The sequence below is a fragment of the Phyllostomus discolor genome, chromosome 6 (assembly GCF_004126475.2).
Source record: "Phyllostomus discolor isolate MPI-MPIP mPhyDis1 chromosome 6, mPhyDis1.pri.v3, whole genome shotgun sequence".
Taxonomy (NCBI): Eukaryota; Metazoa; Chordata; class Mammalia; order Chiroptera; family Phyllostomidae; genus Phyllostomus; species Phyllostomus discolor.
Window position 1 is genome coordinate 42262982 of NC_040908.2, and position 26821 is coordinate 42289802.

At 35.8% G+C, this 26821-nt stretch overlaps 1 long non-coding RNA gene across 1 annotated transcript; it reads right to left on the reverse strand.

Annotated features, from left to right (window-relative positions):
- Positions 1-1138: 1138 nt before the first annotated feature.
- Positions 1139-26821, reverse strand: LOC118501107. The gene is made up of 3 exons (XR_004903694.1): positions 22868-26821; positions 5001-5008; positions 1139-1149 (listed from the first exon to the last, which is right to left on the reverse strand). It is a non-coding gene; the product is annotated as an uncharacterized LOC118501107 (long non-coding RNA).

Consider the following 26821-nt stretch of genomic DNA (forward strand, 5'->3'; position numbering starts at 1 on the left):
TAAACTGTTAAAGAATGTGTGTCAATATCTGGTACTAAAATATTTAAAGAAAACCTATTTTAGCAATAATAGTATTTGATAAAAGGTAAAATTTCCCCCAGATATGCAATTAATTTTTAAAAATTTATATTTTCTTCTGAGACATTTAATCCACAATTTACACATATAAAAACTATTATCTCATTGCAATCTGGCTAAACCAGATTTTTTGGCAGCTAAACCTCCCTTTTCATTAGAAGTCAAAATTGTACATATATTACAAGGTGAAAGCAAACAGAATTCTTTCACACTGCCAAAGCTTCTGTAACACTCAGTCTGAGTAAAAGAAGTAGCCGAGTAAGGTCTGCTCCACAAATGATGGTTTAAAAAAAGTCTGGTAAAATTTTGATTCTCCAAATATTATCAAATTAAATAGTATATTTCTTTCTAATTGCTGAACTATTATGTATATAGGCAATCAGAGAACCTATAATAGTAGTAAGCATTTTCATTTATTTATAGATAAATAATAGATGATGAATTATTTCTTGAGTGACCTAGAACATGTTTTATATTTTTTATTTCTTAAATAGTCTAACAATTTCATCATTTTTATTGGTATTTTAAATAGAAGCAAGGTATTCAGGAAAAAGATTCTGTCCCAGGAGTTTTGTAATGAGTATTATTTTTAAAAAAATAAATACTAGACTTTTAAAAACTATATAGAAACTTTTCTGTATCACTATTTAAAGGTGGCTTAAAGATGGTCTAAACAATTCTATACAAGACAGAAATAAGTTGTTGTGTTAAGAAACAATATTTACTGCCCTGGCTGGCGTAGCTCAGTGGATTGAGCACGGGCTGTGAACCAGGCATCGCAGGTTCGATTCCCAGTCAGGGCACATGCCTAGGTTGCAGGCCATGACCCCCAGCAACCGCACATTGATGTTTCTCTCTCTCTCCCTCTCTCCCCTCTCTAAATAAATAAAATCTTAAAAAAAAAAAGAAACAATATTTACTTTACAAATTATTTTTATAAACAATAGGCGTAAGTATTTATTTGGCCTCCATTAATATCCTTATAAACCATCAAAATATTTGTCTTTCTTTTATAATGAGGTTAAATTCCTATAGAGTGAGAGTATTTACAGCAAGTGCAAACAAATTAATCTAAGGAATTAAAAGCTATGGGATTCAGAAAATTCACTACATAAGATTTTTATTTTCAGAACAGATAATTATGTAGAGAGAGCAGCTTATTGGTATACCCCTCTTATGGCTGGCTAAGGAATGGACTTTGTGCTTGCAAGAGATACCTCTAACCATATAGAAACAAAGAAATGTTAATGGTGGACTAGAAAGCGTGTGAGTATATTTTGTATTATACATGATAGTAATGTCTCTATATATGATTGCTTATGTTAAATACAAAATGCAAAAAAAGCAGCAAGCTAGAACTCCATCTATTATGTATTTTCCTAATTAAAATATAACTATCCCCTAGAGCAAGGGACATAAAGAAAAGAATAAACAAATGGAACTTCATCAAAATAAAAAGCTTCTGCATGGCTAAAGAAAACAGTATTAAAGTGAAAAGAGAACCAGCCATATGGGAAAATATATTTGCCAATGATAACCTCAGACAAGGGTTTGATTTCCAAAATATATAAAGAACTCACACAACTCCACTCTAAGAAGACAAGCAACCCAAGTAAAAAATGGGCAAAGGACTTGAACAGACACTTCTCCAAGGAGGACATACAGAGGGTCCAGAGACATGTGAAAAGATGCTCAGTATCACTAGCTATCACAGAGATACAAAGTAAAACCACAATGAGATACCACCTCACACCATTGAGAATGGCCATCATAAACAAAGCAACAAACAACAAGTGCTGGCAAAGTTGTGGAGAAAAGGGAACCTAGTACACTGTTGGTGGGAATGCAGACTGGTACAACCACTATGGAAAACAGTATGGAATTTCCTCAAAAAACTAAAAATGGAACTGCCTTTTGACCCAGCAATTCCACTGCTAGGATTATAACCTAAGAACCCTGAAACACCAATCCAAAAGAATCTATGCACCCCAGTGTTCGTAGCAGCACAATTTACAATAGCCAAGTGCTAGAAGCAACCTAAGTGCCCATCAGGAAATCAATGGATCAAAAAACAATGGTACATTTACACAATAGAATTCTATGCAGCAAAAAGAAAGAAGGAGCTCCTACCCTTTGTGACAGCATGGATGGAACTGGAAAGCATTATGATGAGCAAAATAAGCCAGGTGGTGAAACACAAATACCATATGATCTCACCTTTAACAGGAACCTAATCAACAAAATGAACAAGCAAGCAAAATATAACCAAAGACACTGAAATTGAGAACAGGCTGACAGTGACAAGAGGGGAGAGGGGAGGGTTATAAGGAAAAAGGGTGAAGGGTTTGCAGGAACAATTATAAAGGACACACAGACAATAACAAGAGGGGGGGTGGAAACAGGGGAGGGAGGTGAGGGGCTGGGGTGGTGGGGAAAGATGGGGGAAAGGTAGAAAACTGTACTTGAAAAACAATAAAAAAACATAAAAAAAAACAAAAACCACAACTAAATTCTGTGTTTCAGTTTTTAATTGGTCTCATTTTCATTTAAAAAGCATATTTGATGATTTTTTTTAAAGGTGCACACAGTTTTTACTGTTAGGATTTATAATTCAATACAGTGTACTAAAGTAAGTTATAAACATTCATAATTCTTTATTACTTGTGTAATGTTAAAAACAACTTCAGATTACTTTCAAACATTTTTTAAAAGACTTTATTTACTTATTTAATTTTTTAAAGAGAGGGGAAGAGTTGGGGGGAGAACATTGATGTGAGAGAGAAACACCGATTGGCTGCCTCTTGTATGCACCCCGACCTGAGACCTAACTGGCAAACCAGTCATGTGCCCTGGCCAGGAATCAAACCAGTAATCTTTCTCTTTGCAGGATAACACCCAACCAACTTAGCCACATTGGTCAGGGCTAATTAATATTTTTACCATAACATTTTCTCTTCTTTTATTTTTTCAAAATCACTTAACATTATGAGAATAGAGAAACAGATATTAAAATATATAGCAAATGTTTTCCTTTCACCTCACTTGGTATTAAGGCAGCAAATGTTGCGTTTCTGCCCTTTCCTCTGCCCACCCCCCGCATCCATTTTCTGATCGATAAATATATTACTAAATATTTAAAAGTAAGGGTTCAAGAATTACGTAAAAGCCAAACCAGTTAGTAACTTCTAACTAATGACACCACAGAACACCTGGCCTTTTTTGACATCACTTTTAGATCTCTTTGGGCTAAATTTTTGGGCAGCATGTAACAATCAGCCATAGCAATCCCTTTACTGTAACGAGTATTCTATATGTAGCTCCCATGCATCAAAACTAAGGCTTGCACAGTTTATCTTTTAAATATCTAAATAAATATGTACATATATAGTACAAAATCAAAATTTTTTATAAAACCTTAGCAAACTTACGTAATATATACAGATATACATGTGCATACATCAATAATAAATACACACCTCCCCCATACACATATGCACACATGCCTATACCTCCACACTCTGACAGTCTTCTACACAGCTAAGCAGTTGACTCTCAGTCATTAAAAGGATTATCCAAAATAAGTGCCTGCATAGCAATATCTTGGTGGAAGTCTGAATGAGCTATATATTTAACAAAGCGTGTCAAATGCGAGGATTCCCATTCTTAAGACTATATGTATTACCTAAATGAAACTGTTTGAAGCCTGAATATCTCATTCAAATACTATATGCCTGGGAAGGAAGCATTTTTTTTCTTCCTGAAGGAAATCTGATGCTTCTGAAAGTCTGGCATATTTGAAAGAAAAAGTATAGCTCTAAACTAAATTAAGTGTTCACAGAACAAACACTGTAGCTGCAACAGCAATTCAAATTTTCTGTCACCAATGTTTCAATCCTTTTTTAAAAGAATGATTTTCTGGGGTCATAGGCTACTCCCATTTCCATGGCTATTCAGCCCCCTGGCTAATGTAGCTAACATGGGTGCCATTAAATAGTGACAATTGTGAAAATGGATATATCTGCAAAAGCAGCAAGTCATTTTATAAAGGCTGCCAACTATGATAAAAACAGTAATTTTTCAATTCCACAAATTGTTACCATACCATTTTATCTAAAACTAGGTTGCAAGATTCAAATACTATATTTTTCCAATAAAATATTAATTACATGCTACATTCCAAAGTTTCAAAGGAAACAAAAAATAAATTTAAAATAAAAATGTCATCAAATAAGCCACAAGCAATGGCCTGACTGCATGCTCTTAAAGTAATTCCAAACCGTCTCTGATGCATGTGTTTCTGTGAGTCTGTGCACACATATACCCCCGTTTCACAAACAGAAGGGAAATGACTCTTCCCTTCATATCTCTTCTGCTAATTACTGATAATAACCTACCGGTATTATACATTATAAAGAAGCTTGAATATATTCTGAAATAAATGTGTAATAGATATAATTTATTCATGAGTAATAAAACAATATTACCTCAAAATAAAAATACCAAAGATGCAAATGAAAAATACTAAATAGTCTTGAAGAGAAGTAATATGACATTAGAAGAAAAGAGTTTTATAAAACAAGTCTAAACTTCTAAAAATGTAATAGTCATTTGTACAGGGAAAATAAGTTTTTTAAATACTCCTATGTTTTACTACATTAATAAAATGTAAAATCAAATTTGTTTAACTTTGTGTCTGATAGAGCATATATGATTCACAGTTAGAAAAATAACATAGGAATACACTTCTAGTTTGTGTAATTCTGTCAGTTATGATAGCCTACTTAAGTACCTAAATTGATTCTGATTTTTCTGTGACTATCAGTGAATACTTTAAATAGCTTCATTTTGTGTTCCCAAATATCAAAAGACATTTAAATGCAAATGTAACTGAAATAACACAATTCACCAAACTGCTGGGAAACATGATTTTCTTTCAATTCCAAAAAGAACTGTATCTCAAATTGGAAAAGATTTTAGAAGGGAAAAAAAAACTTCAAAATTAAGAATTATAGCTTTAAATAATTATCTGCAAGTAAATTAACAATAATTATTTTTCATTTTAGAAACTAAACCTTTAATTTAACAATTTCATGACTAATTTAACAATTTCATGACTTGGACTTACATAGCAATGCAAGGGTTATTTTTTTTTAATGGATGAAAGAAGACACAACATGCCAAAAGAAAAGTTACTTTTCAAGTTTCAACTGATAAACAATCGCTTGATAAGATAAAATACATGATATTACAGATAACTGCTCAAATCTTATGGCATTGTAGACTGATCTGACCTAGTGGAGGGCAATCCTGTTTAACTGCAGTCACAGAGCAAGTCAATATCTAAATACTTATAGAAAACCAAACTGAATCAATTTTCTGTTTTGTGGGTTTTTTCTTTCTGTAGTTAGTTGAGCTTAAAATGCAATATAAATATACAAACTTTGAGACTTTTGTCTAAATCATTCATTTTAATATTTTAAGAATTCTTATTTACTAAGAATCTGTGCAACCAGAATTTTAATGTCATTCTCCTGCCTTCCAAAAAAAAAAAAAAAAAACCCCTCCACACACTTCATTATATGGTCCTTGCACAATTGCACCACCTAGTGTTTACTAGGCAATAATCCTAAAACTTTGGTAAAGCTCTCTCAGTATTTGAAACAAGAACTACCATAATCATCATGATACTACCACACTACATCTCCAATCCAAACCTTAACTTGTTATCTTTGTTCCACTTATAAAAGTTTAATAATTTTAGATGCATTAAAATTTTAGGTTTTGTGATCTATTTAAATATTCTACTTGAACCCTGATATAGGCTCTCAACTCTGAAAATATTTATTTCCAATGAGCTCACACTAATTACTTATTATTTCCAAAGAAACACATTTTTAATATAGAATGTGTTTGAATTCCCAAATTGAGAGAAAAATGGGAATCATGGGGTGACCTCTTCCATGACGTACCTTCATTGCAAGGGCAATGACATATATACCTTTTCCTCTCTTAACTCTTTAGGCTTCCTGGGGGCAACAGGGCAGGCTCTGGCTCTTGTTCTTCACTCACCATCACATTTTAAAGTCTATTTCATTGTGTATAAGGAAGACATACTAGTCTAGTTTCCTCAGTAAATAAGTATTAGAGTTTGTAAAATTAATGTACCTATTATAGTGTTCAGCAATAACTTCTTTAAATGTTCATCCATGATCAAGTTAAATTTACAATATTAACCTGGCACTTAATTAATAATGTACATGATGAATAGAAGTCACTATTATTGTCCTATATGGCAATCAAGCATAAGTGATAAACAGTTCACATGAATTATTGTATTTTTCAGACCATAAGACACACCTAGGTTTTAGAGGAAAATAGGAAAAAATATTTTGAAGCAAAAAATGTAGTAAAATATTGAAGAACATAAATAACATAATATTTCACCAATGTAAATGTAAACAAAACTCAACAGCAGCATTAACAACCATTATTCCTCCCAAATTTGGGCAGGGGGGTAGGGGGATGTCTTATAGTCCAAAAAATATGGTACTATAACCAACACTGTCTTTCTATACAGTTAAAACTAAGCATTACTAAAGTAAACTGGAGGGAAGAGTAAGGTACTCTAAGGCCCTTCCAAAGACATTATATCTATTATCTATACTTGAGAGAGCCAATCCTATTCTTTTTCTAGCAGTAGGGAGCCATGGTTTAGATTACAGAATTCCCTGGCTGGTAAGCATACCAGTTCTCCAACTTGCCAACCTGCAGTACTGGAAGCCAAGAGAGCCAAATACACTTTGGCTTACAATAGTAGTCAGTGTTGAAGTATATTAAAGTGTGAGAGTGAGTGTGTGTGTGTGTGTGTGTGTGTGTGTGAGAGAGAGAGACAGAGAGAAAGAGAGCAAGAGAATGAAGGGTTTTCATATGAAAATGAAGGGTTTCAATTCAATCTGAAAACTAGTCTAGGTTCCCCAGTTAAACAGCAGAGGTATGCATGCAATCAAATCATCTTTGGATAGTGTCTATTTCTGTTCTCCAGCACTAGGCCTCTATCACCATGCTGTTTCTTACCTCTTACGGGCAATGTGTGATAAGTTGCCCTTTCTTTTGTCTTTGGACATTTCGTTTTTCACCTTATCCCTTATTGACAGGTACAATTTATGTCACTTATTTAAAGCTGAACACAGAAACAATCCAAGTGATATCCTTAGTGCCACAATATCAAGTAGAGCCCATATCTACCTAAAAATATTCAACTGTTTATGGAACATTTATATTCTCTAGAGCAGGGGTGTCAAATTTATTTTCACCAGGGGCCACATCAGCCTCATGGTTGCCTTCAAAGGGCTGAATGTAATTTTAGGACTGTATAAATGTAACTATTCCTTAACAGTTAAGTGTGAACTTGGTGCTGCCACTGGGTAGAAACAAGGTGCCGAGTTGGATAAAACAAACCAGATGAATCCGGAGGGCCAGATTCAGCCCGCAGGCCTTGTGTTTGCCACCTGTGCTCTAGAGTCTGAATATAACATGGCAAAAAAAAAATGGACAGTGGTCTGCAAAGGTTTGCTTTGCTAGAACCTCTAGTTGTTTGTCACTTATGCATTAGATTACTATTGTCATGAGACTGGGCTCTATAATAATACGTGGAACTTGAATAAGAAGTACTATAAAATGTGGCTATAATTCCAAAACTTTTTCTGACTTTAATAAAACTTCCTAAAAACTTCCTTTTTGCTATTCTGGTCCAGAGATCCAATAATCCTAGAGGTAAATTCTAATAATAAAGTCTCCTAAGATTGTGAGAGCCATAGCTCTCAGGATCCTAACCCTAGCCTAGAACCCCAAGGCTCCAACTACAATGATATGGGATACTATGGTCAGTGAAATAGAAGGATGAGAGAGTAGGCCTCTGAGAAGCTTAGCCTGTAATTACAACAGTTTAGCAAAAAGAATATATGAGGGTGACATTTGTTCTTGTTTTGCCTGTAGAATAAAATGACACTAAAGAATGCTTATTATATACATATAATATAAGCATTCTTATTATATGTATATAATAAGCATATATATAATAAGCATTCTTCATATATATATATATATATATATATAGGCATAAGCTATGTGGTAATAGATAACTCAGAGCCTTAAATATAAAATAAGAGGAAAACTGTAATGTAGCTTTTAAATTTGAGAGGAAAAAAGACTTTTAAATTCAAGAGGAAAAAAGACAGTCTAGACCTTCCAAAGTTAGGGAATCCAAGACACAACTCTCTCTACTACAAAGCTTGAGCCCTTAAGTGCTACATTCTCTATGTGAAAATGAAGCAGAAATAAATCCATACAACCTCCTCTATCCCTAAAGGACTCCAAAGAAAGTTGCCCTTGCATTGAATAGGGCCAAAGGATACTTACTGTTCCTGAGGAATTGTAGCCAAAAGTCAGGCATTACAGAGAACTGCAGTCCAAATTATCATGACCTGGGTGTCTAAAGTACTTTAAGTTTTTAATTTAGCTCACAGTGGCGCCAGATTAAGTGACTTCAAAAGCAGAACACAATTCTACTTGGAGGAATAAATGCAGGCATACCCTGTTTTATTGTGCTACACAGATATTTTGTTTTTTACTAAGCGAAGACCCTCCACCAGCAAAAAGATTACAACCCGCTAAAGTCTCAGATAATGGTTAGCATCTTTCAACAAATATTTCTAATCAGGCATATACATTGCTTTTTACACATAATGGCTATTGCACATTTAATAGACTTAAGTATAGTGTAAACATAACTTTTTATATGCATTAGGAAACCAAAAAATTTGCATGACTTGCTTTATTGTGGTAGTCTGGAACCAAACCTGGAGTATCTCTGAAGTATGCCTGTATATACTTCATTCCAGACCCTAAAGACTTGCCTATATTAATTTTCAAACAAAAAATGACAATGATACAAGTTATGATAAGCAAGAACTAGTAAAAGCAATAGAAAGAAGAAACAAGCTCAAAGAGGTAGTATGTTGAAATTATGATGCATGGATTATAAAATAGCTATGCTTATTATAGTTAAAAAATAAACCTAATGTTAAAAATGCTGCAGAGAAACTCCTATATATAAATAAAACTCCTAGAAATGAAAAACATAACTGAAATTGAAAACTCAGTGAAAAAAATTAGCAGATTTAAAAGAGCTGGAAAAGATGAAATTATTAGTTTGAGAGTTTGTTTAAAATACTTAGAGTAGTTTAGGAAACTGAGGAGTATAAGTAAGAAATTCTGTAGTATGTGTGATTCTTGCTCAAGAACAGAGATTGTGGCAGAGGCATAATTGGAAGATATATTAAAAAATTTCCCCCATTGATGAAAAACAATAATTGACATATTCAAGAAGCTCAACAAATCCAAAGCAGTATTTAAAAAGGAAAAAAAAGCACAATGCAACTACTTGCATAATGCCAAAGACAAAGCCAAGATCTTAAAAGCAGCTGGAATGGCTTCAATGAAACAAGTTAGCTCACTGACTTGAATGGCCACAAGAAAAACCATGCGCTGAAAGAAAATAAGTATGAATCTAGAAATTTGTACTCAGTACTAACATCTTTCAAGAATTAGGGCAAAATGAGGGCATCTTCAGACAGAAAAACTAAAGCTAAAAGAGTCTGGTACCGGTAACTTTGAGTGAACACAACTCTATGAATATATGGCACTTTTGGCAGAAAGAAAATAATACCAGATGGGGATCTGAGATTAGTGGATATTTGGTCCTGTCCAAACCATCCACATTTAGAAAATGGCCCTGGGTTCACATAGCCCATAATGCTTATTTCTACTTTTGGTTGATATGATTAATATACTGTCTTAGTGCATAAGATAGTACATAAAATATACTATCATGTTTTGTTGACCCGATAATTGAGCTGTAGCTGTATTGTCAATAATGATCCTTTTTGCCTCAGTGACCTAGCTGGTAGTGGCACACAGGTTATAGGTAAGTTGGGTTGGATTTCAAATCTTACAGAAAAGTGGGATATATTAACTTTGGACCAAATGTCTCTGCAGACATTTTGCACAAGACCACATTTCAAGGACCTTTTTGGATGGACCAAATGTCTCCATGGACTCTTTGGAGTTAAAAAAAGGGAAAAAGAAAAGCAAGAAACAAAGTATAAAAGCCTGCATTAAGCTCATAATAATAATTTCCCTTGAGGTCTCAAAAAAAGAGAATTGAGCCCTGGCTAGTGTAGCTTAGTGGATTGCATGTGGGCCTGTGAACCAAAGGGCCACTGGTTCAATTCCCAGGCAGGGCACATGCCTGGGTTGCAGGCCAGGTCCCCAGTAGGGGGTATGTGAGAGGTAACCACACATTGATACTTCTCTCCCTCTCTTAAAAAAAAAAGAGAGAGAATTGAAATGCAATGGGGGGTAGAGCATGGGTCTCCTGGAAGTAGAGGAACAACTCCCACAATCCTTGATTGGGGAAGGGACCAGCAGATGGTACAGTCTTTAAGGTACATGGCATAACAAGAGGCAAGTTAATAGCCTTGCCTTCCTGAAGGGAAGAAAGATGCTGCCCAGGGCGAATTGTGTATGTGACTCTGAGAACATGCAGTGACTTGTGACATGGTGGAGGGGGGCCAGGGGAGAGCTCATACTGCACCTGCTCGAGGAGCAGGGGGCAGATGCCATCCCCCTCATGTCCCTGTGTCACTGGGAACTCTTGCCCTGACTGAAGATGGCAGTCAAAAGAGGGTAAAAGACACTGAGGAACTGGCAAAAATGGTGGACACTTAGGCACCAGAGAAAGGACAGGATGTGAGATCACATAGAAAATTCCGAGACGAGTGTTTAAATTAGGGTGGGCTGGAGGTTAGGAGGAGAGAGAGCCATGAGATCTGCAGTGAAAAAGGAGATCCACTGTTAGGTCTGAAAGAGTTGGTGCATCTGCCATGAGGAGGTTGCCCTGAAAGTCTGCCTGGAGAAGACAGTAGCAAAGCTGATGGAGCTGCAGGGACCTGCCTGGCCACTGGATTCATGAGAGATGCTTGGAGCTGAACTGCGACTGGAAATGCTGATCTGCAGACTTCTGCTTTTCTGAAAGATGGTATCTCTGAGTGAAGCACCCTGAAACTGGCCTGGTTTGGCAAAGGGAGGCATGACTGTGTTGTTGGGTGGTTTTAAAGGGAGTGGAACTTTAACGGTAGAAATTTGCCATTATTCTGAATCTGTATAACCTCTAAATAAACGACCCCTTTCTTTTTTCACCAAACTTTTGTATTGGGAGTCACACTTCTTGGAGGTAGGCAATCAAATCCCACAGCTGCTCCAGAACAGCACTGGTGGGGTTATGTGACAACAATACAAATCATTTATAACATACAAGCCATGAGGTAAGCAAAAGTAATTTAAAAATTCTAAGGTCCTTATTATTGTCTGTGGAGAAATTAGCCTTATACAATTAAAAGTTAAATACAATATGTTTAATTTTTAGGGTAACCACTACAGGAACAGAAATGAGTAACCTCCCGACTAGTGGAAGGGGATAATGGAATGATAAGAAAATACCAATCCAACAATGAGATATCAATACATACCTATTAGAAGATCCAAAATACTGACACCACCAAATGTTAATGAAACAAGGACTTTCATTCATTGATGGTGGAAATAACACCTCTTTGGAAGACAGTTTAGCAGTTTCTTACAAAACAAAATAAACTTTTGCCATAGCCCAGCAATCACATTCCTTATTTGCCCAAACAAAATTAAAACACTTGTTGACACAAAAACCTACACACAGATGTTTGTAAAAGCTTTGCATATAATTGCCAAAATTTGGAGGCAACCAAGAATTCAGTAGGTGAGTGGATAAATAAACCATTGTACATACAGACAATGGAACAGTATTCAATACTAAAAAGAAATGAGCTATCAAGCCATGAAAACACATAGAGGAACTTTATATGTATATTACTAAGTAAAAGAAATCAATTTGAGCCTTGGCTGGTGTGGCTCAGTGGACTGAGTGCTGGCCTGCAAACCAAAGGGTCAACAGATTGATTCCCAGTCAAGGCATATTCCTGGGTTGCAGTAGGGGCCACGTGAGAGGCAACCACACATTGATGTTTCTCTCCCTTTCTTTCTCCCTCCCTTGTCCTCTCTCTAAAAATAAATAAATAAAATCTTTAGAAAAAATCAATTTGAAAAGGCTACATCCATAATGATTCCAACTATATGGCATTCTGGAAAAGGACATAATAGAAAGGATCAGTCGTTGCTGTGGGTTTGAGTGAGGAAGAGATAAATAATAAGCAAAGCACGGAGGATTTTTAGGACAGTGAAACTGTTCTGCACTATACTTCAACAGTAAATAAGTATCATTATACATTTGTCAAAGGCCATGGAGTGTACAAGACCAAGAGTTAATCCTAGTGTAAAATTTGGATGATGACATGTCAGTGTAAGTTCATCAACTGTAACCAGTGTACCATTCTGGTCAGGGAGGCTGTGGGGGGGGGGGGGGGGCGGGGCGGACAATGGAATTATGAGAACTCTGTACCTTCTGTTCAGTTTGCTGTAGCCTAAAAGCGCTCTAAAAAAATTAAGTCTTTTTTTAAGTTTAAAGTTAAAAAAAAAATACAAAAGAAGGCAAGAAAGGAGAGGAAAAAGAAATATAAAATAAGAGCAAGTGAAAATCACAAAATAAAATGGTAACTATAAACCTGAAAATATAAGTAATTCCATCAAATGTAAATGGATTAAGTAATCCAGCAAAAATAAAAGATTGTTGGACTGGATTTAAAAAAAAAAATAAATAAAAAGCGAACATGTGACATTTAAAAGAGATACATCTAAAATATAAGGATACAAAAAAATTCAAAGAAAAAGAAAAAAAGATTTATCACAAAAGTACTAACTAAAAGTTGCCTGGTGCAGTTATATGAATATTAAGCCCCCCCAAAAAAGACTTTAAGATTAAACAGCATTTTAGAAAGAGTGTCAATTTATAACAATGGTGTTTTAGTTCACCATGAAAAAATAATTTATAATGAGTATGCAAACGATAACACAACCTCAAATATATATAAAATAAAAATTAACAGAAGTAAAAGAATAAAGAAATTTACTGTTTCTGATTGACTAATCAGGAAAAATAATCAGAAAATAAACAGAGATTAAAAAACACCATTAACAAACTTGGCTGAATGGGCATACAGAGAATACCACACTCAGAAATTGCAGAATATATACTCTTTTCTAACTCAATTTGGAGATTAAAAAATCAAATAGGGCAAAACAAGTTTTAACAAATGAGATAATACAAAACAAATTCTCTAATTAAACTTGAAATTAACAACAAAAATAGAGCTGAAATAAATTATAATATGTGAGAAATGAAGAAACATACTTCTAAATAACCATGAGTGAAAGAAAAAAATTAAGATTCAGAGTTCCAGCCAAAATGGAGGCGTAGGTAGAAACTCTTCACTTTCTCACAAAACCAAAAGGAGGACAACAACCAATCTAAAATCAATAAACAACCAGAAGCACCAGAAAACCAAACTGTATGGAACTCCAACAACCAAGGAATTAAAGAAAAAAATCAACCAGAACAACCAGATCACTAAGGTGGGCCATGCGGGCCACCTCAGAAAAAACTTGGCAAGGTGGCTGAAGGGTGGGGCTGACTGCCCAGCTCTGCAGAGCTGCGAGGGAGGGACTGACTTAAGGGAAAAACTGAGATTCACAGCTGACTGTGGGCTAAGGCTGGGGTTGCCACAGGGGGAGATACTTCCAGTCTGACTCGAGAGTCTGTTGGAAAGTGTGATAGAGACAAGCAGGCAAGCTGCGTTGTTCCTTCTCTGGCCCCACCCCCACAAACAGCTCAGCAAAGAGGGTTGCCCTTCCAGGTGAATACCTAAGGCCCTGCCCCTTACAACTTATCAGGTGCACCAAGACAAAGAAATATGGCCCAAATGAAAGAACATAGCAAAACCTCAGAACTAAGCAATGAGGAGATTGCCATCCTATCTGATGGAGAATTTAAAGCCCTGGTAATCAAAATGCTCACAGAACTGATTGAGCTTAGTTGAAAAATGAAAGAACAAATGAAAGATACCCAAAATGAAATAAAGCTAAATATTCAGGGAACCAACAGTGATAAGAAGGAAACCAGGATTCAAAGCAACAATTTGGAACAAAAGGAAAAAATAAACATCCAACTGGATCAGAACAAAGACACAAGAATCCAAAAAAAATGAAAAGAGGCTAAGGATTCTCTGGGACAACCTGAAACATTCCAATATCTGAATTATAGGGGTGCCAGAAGGGGAAGAACAACAGCAAGAAATGGAAAACTTATTTGAACAAATAATGAAGGAAAACTTCCCCAATCTGGCAAAGAAAATAGACTTCTAGAAAGTCCAGGAAGCTCAGAGAGTCCCAAAGAAGTTGGACCCAAAGAGGAACACACCAAGGCACATCATCATTAAGTTACCCAAGATTAAAGACAGAGAGAAAATCCTAAAAGCAGCAAGAGAAAAGAAGACAGTTATCTGCAAAGGAGTTCCTATAAACCTATCAGCTGATTTCTCAAAAGAAACCTTGCAGGCAAGAACGGGCTGGAAAGAAGTATTTAAAATCATGAAAGGCAATGACCTACATCCAAGATTACTCTATCTGGCAAAGCTTTCATTTAGAATGAAAGGGCAGATAAAGTGTTTCCCAGGTAAGGTCAAGTTAAAGGAGCTCATCACCACCAAGCCCTTATTGTATGAAATGTTAAAGGGGCTTATCTAAGAAAAGGAAGGTCAAAAATATCTAAGAAAAAGAAGGTAAAAAATATGAATATGAAGGTCAAAACAATAAAATGACAACAAACTTACAACTATTAACAAATGAACCTAAAAGAAAAACAACAAAAACAAAAACTTAGCAAACAACCAGAGCAGGAACAGAATCAGAGAAATGGACATCACACAGAGGGAATTCAGTGGGGAGGGGGAAGGGAGGAATGGGGGGGAAAGGTACAGGAAAGAAAAAGCATAACTAGTAGGTATAAAATAGATGGGGAAAGATAAAAAATGGTATAGGAAACAGAGGACTCAAAGAACTTATATGTACAACCCATGGACATGAACTAAGGGGGAGGGGAATACTAGAGGGAGGGGGAGGCAAGGTGGAGGGGGAATAAAGGGGGAAAAATTGGGAAAACTAATAGCATAATCAATAAAAAATACTTTTAAAAAACTTAATAGAAAAAATGTTAAGTATTTTGAACTAAACAATAATAAAAATATAATTTGTGCTAAATATCCATTTAAAGAATTTAAAAACAAAAGGACGGCAAAGTAACATTATTCACAATAGCCAAGACCTTACTGTCCATAGGTACATGAATGGGTAAAGAAAATGTGAAATATATACACACAATGGAATATCATTCAGTTTTAAAAAAGAAAAGTCTGCCATTTTCAACAACATGGGTGAACCTTGAGGATATTATGCTGAAGTAAAATAAGCCAGAAACAAAGACAAATATCACAGGATCTCACTTATATATGGAACCTAAAAAAAAAAAATCAGACTCATAAAAAGTAAAATGGTGTTTACTGGAGACTGAGGAGTGGGGGAAAAGGAGATGTATTAACCATCCCCTTTCTGGAAAGATTCTTTCCCCCTGTGCTCCCCAGACTAGTTTACTTCCTAGCCCTCTGACCACCCTTCCTTAAATGCCATTTATTTTCCAACTTATACTTAGTATTCCTAAGAATTCTGTCCTGGATCCTCTTTCCTTCTCACTTTATCTACTATCCCTGAGTTATCTTTTCTTCTCCTACAGCTTCAATTTCCTTCCACAAAATTAAATCTCAAGCACAGTATGCTGTCTCCCCTCCATCAACTCCAACTCTTGAGAGGTGCTGCATATGAGAATTGCTGCATATGATGTTTCTTACTCACTGAGGACCAAAACTTGAACCTCTCATCTTCAACAAACAAACCTTTCCATCTTCCTGTAATTCTAATCTTCTTGAATAGTACTACCATTCATTTCATTGCTCAAGAAAGAAATTTACATATTGTTTTCTACTCCTTCTTCCTTGCTGCTTAACTTACTGCTGCTGCTTAGTGGATAGTTATCTAGTCAATAACTATCCACTAAATTCTACTTTATCAATGTTTTCTAAATTGGTCTAAATCTCTTCCCTAAAGCACTTGCATTTACTCTAAGATTTCAAAATCCCTGGCTGGCATAGCTCAGTGGATTGAGCGCGGGCTGGGAACCAAAGTGTCCCAGGTTCGATTCCCAGCCAGGGTACATTCCTGGGTTGCAGGTCATAACCCCCAGCAACCACACATTGATGTTTCTCTCTATCATCACCCTCCCTTCCCTCTCTAAAAAATAAATAAATAAAATATTAAAAAAAAAGATTTCAAAATCCAAGCCCCTAAAACTCATTACTTCTTACATACAGTACAAACCTTTCCTACTTTTATAAGAAAAATTCGGTTAGCTTTCATTTATTTCTATACCTATCTGTATATACTTAATGATGTTCAAGTGTCTACCATTTCTAAAAAAGGAAAATGAGAGTTCTGGTCAAGACAGAGGAGTAGGTAAATTCTGAGATTGCCTCCCCCCATGATCACATCAAAATTACAACTTAATTATAGAAAAATCATCATTGAAAACCACCTGAAGACCAACTGAACTGAAGTAACTAAGGATATAATTATATCAAGTAACTAAGGATATAATGAAGAAGCTATGTTCAGAATAGCAGGAGAGGTAGAGAAGGGGAATGGGCAGGTTCCACACCCATGGTATGGCGATTAAGAAATAGGAGGGCTACCTCAGCTGCACAGGTCCCCCCTGAAAAGCAAGGAGTCCCAGCTCCCCATTGGGCTCCTCAGCCTGGAGACACTACTGCTGGGAAGAGGAGCGCCCATAACATCTGGCTACGAAAATCAGTGGGGATTATGTCCCAAAGAGACAAAGGGCTGTGGGAGACAAGACAAGCTGCTATTAAAGGGCCAGTGCACAAACTCATTCACTCTAAGTTCCGCTGCAGGACAGTAGCTCAGAAAGCACCAGGGACATACTTCAGGGCAAGGGCTGGAGAGGGGCAGTAGTTAGGGAAACCCTGTCTAACCACTGGAGGGATGGAAGTGTTGGCAGGTGCCATTGTTCCTTTGTTGAGCTCTCCTTCCATCCAGCCAGACCACTGCAGCTGGATGGTGTGTGTGTGGGGGGGGGGGGGGGGGGAGGGAGGGGACGCAAATCTGTGCTCTGCATTAAGCTTGTTAACATTGTTTGTACCACCCTGGTGATTCACTGAGACCTCACCCAACTTGCTCACCCAGAGCAGCCTGGCTCAGCTTATGCTCCAGATTTACTCAAGGAACTGCAAACCCCACACCAATAGCAGCTGCCTTAGGCTTGTGCTGCAAACTTCCTAAAATGTCCATAAATTTTACACAAGTGGCAGCCACACTCAGCATACATTATATATCCTGCCAAGCAGCCCCATGCACAGTACAGGCAGCAACTAGTCTCAGTTTGCATTGTGACTCCCAACAAGTGGCCCCAAATCTGGCACAAGTGGCACCCAGTCTTGGCCTGTAACAGCTCCAACTAAGCAACCACAGGCCTGGCACAAGTGGCAGCTGGCCTCAGCTAGCATTGTAATGCCCGCCAAAAGGTCCCAAACCCAAAGCAAGTGGCAGCTAGCCTTGATTTACAACACAGTCTTTCCCAAGCACCTCCAAGCCTTTCACAAGTGGCAACCAACCACAGATCATTGTGTAGCTCCTATTAGGTGACCCCAATCCCTGCATAAATAGCACCTGACCTTAACCTGAACCAGAGCCCCTCCAGACCCAACAAACCCAGTGGCCAGACTCAGACCACACCAGGGTACCCATCCAGCTCCACAAATGACACATCCAAAGGGCAGCTTCAATTGGCACCAGAGTCCCAACAAATCAACTCTCTCTGCAGGGCCAGCCCTGACACAACACCTCTTCTGCTGTAGTCGTGGCCAGCTCTCTCATGGTGAGTCAGCTTGAAGTGGAGTCAACCCCACTCACTGACATGCCAGCAGTAATCAAGATCCAACTACAATAGGAGGGCATACCCAACCCACACATAGAATACTCCTGGAGTACCCAGCTCAGGTGACCAGGGAGACTGTACCAAGAAGCCCCACAAGACACCTACTATATAGGGCCAACCTATCAAGACAGGGAGGTGTAGGAGATCTACCTGCTATCATACATAGAAAAAAACATAGGGAGGGAGTCAGTCAAAATGAGGAGACAAAGCCCCCAATTAAATGCCCCCAATTAAAGAACAAGACAAAACTCCATAAAACAAATGAAACAAAATGGAGACATGCAGTCAACCAGATATAGAGTTAAAAACACTAGTTATAAGGATGTTCATGAACTTGTGAGTACAATAGATGCACTCAGTGAGAACTTCAACCAAAAGGTAGAAAACATTAAAAATGAGGTAGAAACCATTTTTAGAAGAGCCAATCAGAACTGAAAAGTTCAATAACTGAAATGAAGAATACACTAGATGGAATCAACAGCAGATTAGTCGAAGCAGAGTACTGAATCAGCATCAACAATCAGGAAGACAAGGTGGCAGAAAACACTGAACTGGAAAAGAAAAAAGAGCTTTAAAAAAGTGAAAATAGTTTAGGAAACCTTTGGGACAACATCAAGTGTACCAACAGTCACATTATGGGGATCCTAAAAGGAGATAACAAAGGGACTGAAAATCTATTTGAAGAATAAGGATGGAAGCTGCCCTAACTGGCTGAAGGAAAAATGTGTGAGTCCAGGAAGCACAGCGAGTCCCCAATAAGATGAACCCAAAGAGACCTACACCAAAACACATAATTAAAATGCCAAAAGTCAAAGAACCTTAAAAGGAGCAAGTGCTCTTCCTTGACCTGGCTTACATCATTGGAGTACAAAGAAATGAAAGCTAGATTTCTCTAAATGTATCTTGTTTTACATATTTGATTTGGGAATAATATAGTGATTTACTAAATTATAAAGTGCAATTAAATAAAAATGAAGGAGGGAAGCCAATCTTAAAAATGAAAAGAAAAATAAAATTCAGCCACACCAAGTATCAATTCAAGTGACTTTAAAACACAGCAATTTGCTATTCAGCCCTCATGGAATATCCTAAAGGAGGGAGAGGGAAGAAATACCAAGATATTAACTGTTTTTGGTAATCATATCACTAGTAATAATATTGTTATTCTAAAACTCTATGTTTTAGTTTAAGTTTAAATAATTATGTTGATATCATTTAGAATCAAAATTTTCAAAATGAGAAAAGAGATACAATAAATAAAATCCAGCAAGTAAAAATCCTGTGTTACTGAATATGAATTGAAAATATCAGTATGAACTCATGGTGTGTTTTTCTACTAAAAAATACATATTTCTAGCCCTGGCTGGCATAGCTCAGTGGATTGAGCGCGGGCTGTGAACCAAAATGTCGCAGGTTCGATTCCCAGTCAGGGTACATGCCTGGGTTGCAGGCCATGACCCCCAGCAACCACACATTGATGTTTTTCTCTCTCTCTCTCTTTCTCCCTCCATTTCCTCTCTAAAAATAAAAATAAAAATAAAATCTTAAAAAAATACATATTTCTTATCTTTATCCATTAAGGCCTAGAAGCTATGTCCAGTCAAATGGTGGACATGCTTGGTGCCCAAGCTGTGGCCTCTACATATATATGGTACATTTCCAAAAGAACTAAGATTCCTTAGAATAAAGGCTGGTGTCAGATCTGGAACAAAAAATGTATAAGATGACCCCTAAACATTTTGTCATACTAGAAATACTCTCAAGCTCTCAAAGACTACTGGGATTATATCAAAAGAACTCAGGAGCCAACTCAAAGGGACTAACACTTTGGAAAACAGTTGAATCTCCTAAAACTGAACATTTATATACCATATGGCCCAACATTTCTACTTATAGGTGTGCATTCCCCAAAAGTTGTACAAGAGAGGAGATATCCAAGAACATATGTCTTCAGAATGCCAAAAGCTTACAAGCAATCCAAATGTCCATCAATGGGAAAGTAAATAAACCATGGAATAACCAAACAGACTGCAGAGCATTTAAAACAAATGAACCACAGTGATACGCAATAATATGGATGAACCTTCGCAATATAATGAGATGTGGATTGTTGCCAGAGTCACAGCTTTTTCCCCTCCAATGGTGAGTTTACAGATGCATGTTATTTTTTAAAAAAATTATTAATAGCTGAAAGAGAAAAAGGAAGTTTTTCATATAGAAAGCTTTGGATATTTAAAAAATCTGACTGATCGAAAATATAACTACTATACTGGCAAGAAATGTTGCTCACATTGATCTTAAATAACATTAAAGGAACTGGCCTAAAATATACTAAAAGCAAAATTCTGGCATGATATTTTGGTTCCCTGAAATCAAATACACACATAAGAATTATTTGATCAAATAAATAACACCCATTTGAAAAGGGTGATGAATATTTTCATAATCTTCTAGATTTCTACTTGTTCTTTTTAACCTATCCCCAACATATTCTTTATTAAATCTCTTTATCCTAGTATCAGGCAAGCATGAGCACTTTTTTGCTTTCTTTAAAACATTTTATAGTCCATATTCTATTAAAAAGGCAAGTGCTACATTAAATTATCCAAAGAAAACTGAAAGTGTCTTTTACTAGCATTATAATTAATCTGTGAGTATTTGGGCATTCTTAAACAATGTTAAGAGATGATAACTTTTAATATAAAAGATAAATTTCCTCTGCTCATTTTCTTTTATGCTGTTCTTTCCAGTTATTCACGGAGAAAGAAATTTACCTACTCCAATTTATTTTTAAAAATCATTTTAACTTTAAACAGATGCCAGGAAGCAAAATAAAATGCCAATTTTTAAAGATTTACATCCATATTAAGTAACACATACTTAAAGGATAACTGCATACATTAAAAAGTAATTCAATTTAAAAAAACAGCTAGACACTGTCAGGAAGATTGTGAGGGGTAAATATAGTATCTCCTCTTTTGGAATTTACAAATTAGTTGAGAAGGCATGGGTACAGACACAAATAGTAAAACAAAAATGCAAAAGATTTAATAGGAAATATATGATTAAATCAAAGAAAAAGTACTAATAAACAAGCTATAAGATTAGTAAAAACAGAAAAATCACCATAGACCAAGAGTGATTAGAAACTGCTTCCAGAAGCAAATGGAACCCATGATGTGCTTTGTCATATAAGTAGCAAAATTCAGAAAATAATAGAGGTGAGAGAATCATGTAATTAGAACCAAGGACTTTTTTCAGGGTAAAATAAATATAAGTATGTCTGAAGATTTCTCCTGGGCAAAAAAGTTAAGAAAGGTTAGAGAGATAGTACCACTACAAAAGACCATCAATGACAAACTAAGGGGTGTGAAATGAAATTTAATCTGTCTGGGCCTAATGGCACTGAAAGGAAAACATCCAACAAACTTACACCTGACACTTGGGCGAAGCAATGAATATATTACAAGCTTTTGCCCTACCTGGCATAGCTCAGTTGGTTGAGTATCATCTCATAAAGCTAATGGTTGCAAGTTCAATTCCTAGACAGGGCACATGTCTGAGTTGGAGGCCTGGTCCCAGGCTGGGGTACAGGCGAGAGGCAACCAATTGATGTTTCTCACATCAATGTTTCTCTCCCTCTCTTTCTCCCTCTCTTCCCCTCTCTCTAAAAATAAATAAAATCTTTAATATATATATATGTGTGTGTATATATACAAAGCTTTCAGTTATATATTATATATACATATGTAATACATATGTTTGCATGTGTGTGTGGAGAGAGAGACAGAGGGAACACACACCAACTTTCAGTTCTCCTGCACACCACCTTAAAGAAGTGGGCTGAGGTTGGGGAGGTGAAGAATGGATATAAAAATATACTTAACTTTACCTTTCCCCAAGTAACAATAAAATCACAAATGAATAATGTGAACTGTTCAACTATTAAATTCAATTTATGAAATATAATACTATTTTTTCTTTTATTCTCTTTAAAGACTAAGTATTTATTTCAAGGATGTGGGAAGTATTTTCCCCAATCTTGGTACATGTCAGAGCCAGTTATTTCTGCAGCTTTGAACTTGCTTCAAGGTCTGTCATTTGGTTAGGTCAGGGGATGAATGCCCGGGGCATTTTGTCCTTCAGGATTCTATTTGTCCTCGTGCATCTCTGTTTAAAAATGATTAATGTACTCTGGAGTATAAGATCTTTTAAGATAAAAGAAAACAAAAGTCCTATGTCAACCTTGTTATATCCAAAGCATAATCTTCCACTCACCTATTTTCTATAAAGGTGAGTTTAAAGTTACCTTTGGAAAAAAAACAACCTTTTTCTTGCAAAATAGAGCATTCTATGTAAGTTGGGCCATAGGGCTACTCAACTTTAGAAGATACAAGAACATTTAAAAATTACTGTGGAATAATTTAAAACTAACAAAAAGTTGCAATAGAACAAAGAATTCATATAAACCTTTGATCCAGCTCCCCCACCTGTTAACATGTTACCCTGAATAAACTTACATTCTCACAAGCACACATATAAATTTTTTTCTGAACTATTTGAAATTAAGTTGCATTCACAATGTCCCATTACCCTCTAACATTTCTGTGTATATTTCTTAAAGCCAGAGATACTGCCCCTGCATAACCACAGTACAATTAACAAAATCAACAATTCAACAAAATTCAAAGCAGAGACCTACTCCAAATGTCACCAAGGCTTCCAAAATTGTTCATGATCCAATCCAGAATCATGTTTTGCATTTCACTGTCACATCTCCTTAGTCCCCTTCAACTTGTAATATCTCCTCAGTCATTCATGACCTTGACGATTCTGAAGCATAAATGGTGGTTACTTTATAGAATGTTCCTCAATCTAGATTATTCTGATGTTTCCTTGTGATTGGATAGATTTATGTATTTTTGGCAAGAATGCCACAGAACTGACACTATGTTATTCTAAGTTTATATCAGGAGACACACAATGTTGACTTGTCCCATTATTCGGGTTGGTAATTTCTATCACTTGGTTAAGATGACACCTGCCAAAATTTCCCTCAGAGTTAGTAAGTATTTTGTACTTATTAAAAAGTAATTAGTAAGTATTTTCTGGAGAGATATTGTGAAACTACGCAAATGTCCTACTTCTCATCAAACTTTCACTCATTAGTTATAGCATTCACTGATGATTTTGCCTAAATCAATTATTACTATGACCATCACCAAAGGTGATTTTCAAATTCCAACATTTATCTAGATTATTAGTGGGTATTCTACTGTAAGGTAGAACATTCCATTTAACCTCATTTATTTATTCATTTATTTACTTCAGTATGTACTCATGCATTTCAATTTATTCAATGAGCTCAATCCATCATTTGTTTGGATGTTCAACATGTCACTGATTTGGCTGGTAGAGCTCCTTCAAGCTGGTGTCTGTGTGCTTTTAACATGGTTTTATCATTCTTTCAACACTTCATTGATTTCTGGCACAACAAGCCATTTCTCTAAAGAGCATAGAGAATGATATTAAGAAACTAAGATCTGAGAACTAGTATACTCATTGTTTCAAGATTGTAATTGCTTTCAGGCCCTCTTAGGGGTCAGAGTTAGGAAATATATGTAGGTATATACACACTTACACACATGTACATACACATATATAGCCCACTGTAGGTGCAGTGACTCAAAATTACATTTGTAACTCTAGTCTTATGATCACCCAAAGAAAAAGGTTTTGATATGTATACACTGGTTTTCAATGACCTTAGAGAAAAGTCTAATACAGACAGAACAGGTGATGGAGGAGGGCAAGTAAGTAACCCTCCTCTACTGATCCACTAGTCTGAGAAATCCAGGCAGAAACGGTCACACATGCAATTCATAATGACAGGTGTTCTTTCTTGTTGAAAAGGGGTAGTATTTAATAGAATAATCACTGCAGTGTGGAAATGAATTCTAAAGTACTGCTAAATAAGATTCATCACTATTTGTAGATTCTTTAAAAAGAAAAGGTCAAAGACACAAAGGGCTACATACTGTATAATTCCATTTATTTGAACCATAAAGACTACACAAACCCATAGAGACAAACAGAAGATCAGGTGCCAGGGGCTAGAACAAGGGGAAAATGGGGGTCATTTTGGGGTGGTGAAAATGTTCTGACTTAGATAGTGGTGATGACTGCAAACTGTAGGAGTATACTAAAAACCACTGAACTGTATACTTAAAAGGGTGAATTTTATATGTGAATTATTTCTCAATAAAAGAGGGAGGGCCAATAATGCAAGACTTCCTAACAGCAAACCAAATGTTAACTTCTGAAGATTCTCAGGTTGCCAGACTTTTGAAGGCTTTTCTGTACATCAAACACGACAAATAACGTGCGAGAGACAATATTGCCACAAAGGGGAAAGGTGTTTCTTCAGAAAAGGTTAACTCATCAAGAGTATAATTAGAATTTTTAATTTTTCACTTCATTAGTTGACAGAAACCTAACTTAGCATGGTAATCATCCTGTAACATTTAAACATGTAGGCATGCTTTGGAGTTTCACTGTTAGAATTCTGTAGTCTGTGGTTTCTGGAATATTTGATTCAGCAGATGTGTAGTGCATGTTTTTGAGACTTCCTGCCAACACCGATTCAATTTCAGCCACAGTCTCTGCCTTGCTGGCATCTCCCAGGATCCAGGCTTGTTGTAAACTAAGCCCTGAGTCCTTGACTTTTCCATCCAGTAGTTAATTAACTCTCTATGGGGAAGCTCCTTCTTATAATAGAAAGTGAATTTTCTTCTTACTGTCAACATGAACTTGATTCAGCTAACCAAGAGCACAGTTAACTTTTTCTTTAATGCCTGCCATCATCCATCAAAAGGAATAAAATTTAAAAACTGAAATTAAAATTTTGTTATTCAAAATTTATAAAAATATAAGCATAAAAGAAATTTAAATAATTAAACTTCCAAATGATGTTTTCCTAAGTCTGTAGCATTTATACTTCTGATGTTATTAAAGTTAAACTTGCACTAAGCTATTAACTTTGAGAAACCATTAATTTATATAACATCTCAAATTTAGCAGTAGTTGTTTAAAAGGAAACAGTAGTTAGAAAAAGAGAAAACCATAACTTACACAAAAACTTGCACACCCTAAAGACAAAGATAATTTTCTTTTCCAAAACCAAACTTAAAAAACAAACAAGAAATATAATAATTGGATTGAAAATCAAGTACAAACAAGAAAGGCCCTAATTAAAGATGACTTAACTGATCTTTTTTAAATCTAAAAGTTCAATGAAAGGCATTCTGTGATACTAAAAGAACTGAGTCAATAGTTTTCATTCAAAAGAATTCATAAAAACAAATAAAATTGGAAATGTGCCTAATTAAAAAAAATTCCATCGGGGCACAGAATGTTGAAGGTGGCAGGACATTAGATTCAGTGATTCTGAAATTTATATGCCCACTAATCTAATTTTCACCTCTAGAAAAGTAAAGAGTAAGCATACACCATATTACAAAAAATAGGATACCAAGTGACACCCTTTTTAAATAACCTAATCAAGAACAAAAGAGAAATTTTAGAAAGTCTTTTAGGTTTCATATAACACATATTTATTAAATGGTTACAAACTGGTTAAAATTGCATTTTAAAATTTCATCAATGGATAAGAACTATCCAAAGGGAAATAACATGCTTAGAAACTAGCTCGAGGTCCAGTGTTAGTTTAAGTATTTTCAGCCATGACCTAGATAATTGAGTGAAATAACTATCAAATATCTAGTAAACCAAAAAGGAAATAACAGACTTGGTCAAGGCCCCTTTAGAAACAGCTAAATCAATCAAGAGTATATTTTTATAAAAACAGATAAAAAAGACAAGACTATTTCTGTTTAAAGGACAAAAGTAAAATGGGATAGCATTTATCCTAAGACTTGAAGGCCATGAACAGGTGGGGTGATTATTAAATCCCAAAATATTAGAATTAAAAACTGCAAGCCTCAAAGTTTGTAGACGATTGTTTTAAGACCCCTTGAAAAGTTACTATTGTATTTTCTTTAATGAACAGACACCTATGAACTTGTCATTACAAATACATGGCTAAAAGTACAATTAGGTTCAATAGGGGTTTAAATAAATGTATGAATGATCATTGGTCAGAACCAACAAAAAATAGGCCATAAGATATAAACCTTGAAAATACATAGTAAATATATTAAATAAATTTGGAAAATTAAAGAAATATCGAAACCCTACAAGACACGAGTTACAGGAAGGTATCTAGGAACCTTGCAAGGCTGTCCAAACGTTGGGTGTCTCTGCACCACACTGCAATAAGAGCTGTCTTGGACCACACATTAAATACATTGTGACACAAAATCACAAAAAAAAATCTCATACCATTTTAAGTAAATCTATGATTTTGTGTCAGGCCACATTCAGAGCCATCCTCACAAGGGCCGTGCCTTGCTCATTGTAAAATTTCAAATATTGGATAAGTTAATTATTAGATTGCTAAGCAATCTAAAAAGCAAGGATGAAACCGCTGTGTGTATCTAATCAGGAATCCCACATTAGCTAAGCATCTATTTTTAGAAAGCACTGAATTCTATTACAGGCTATAGAACTATAGAA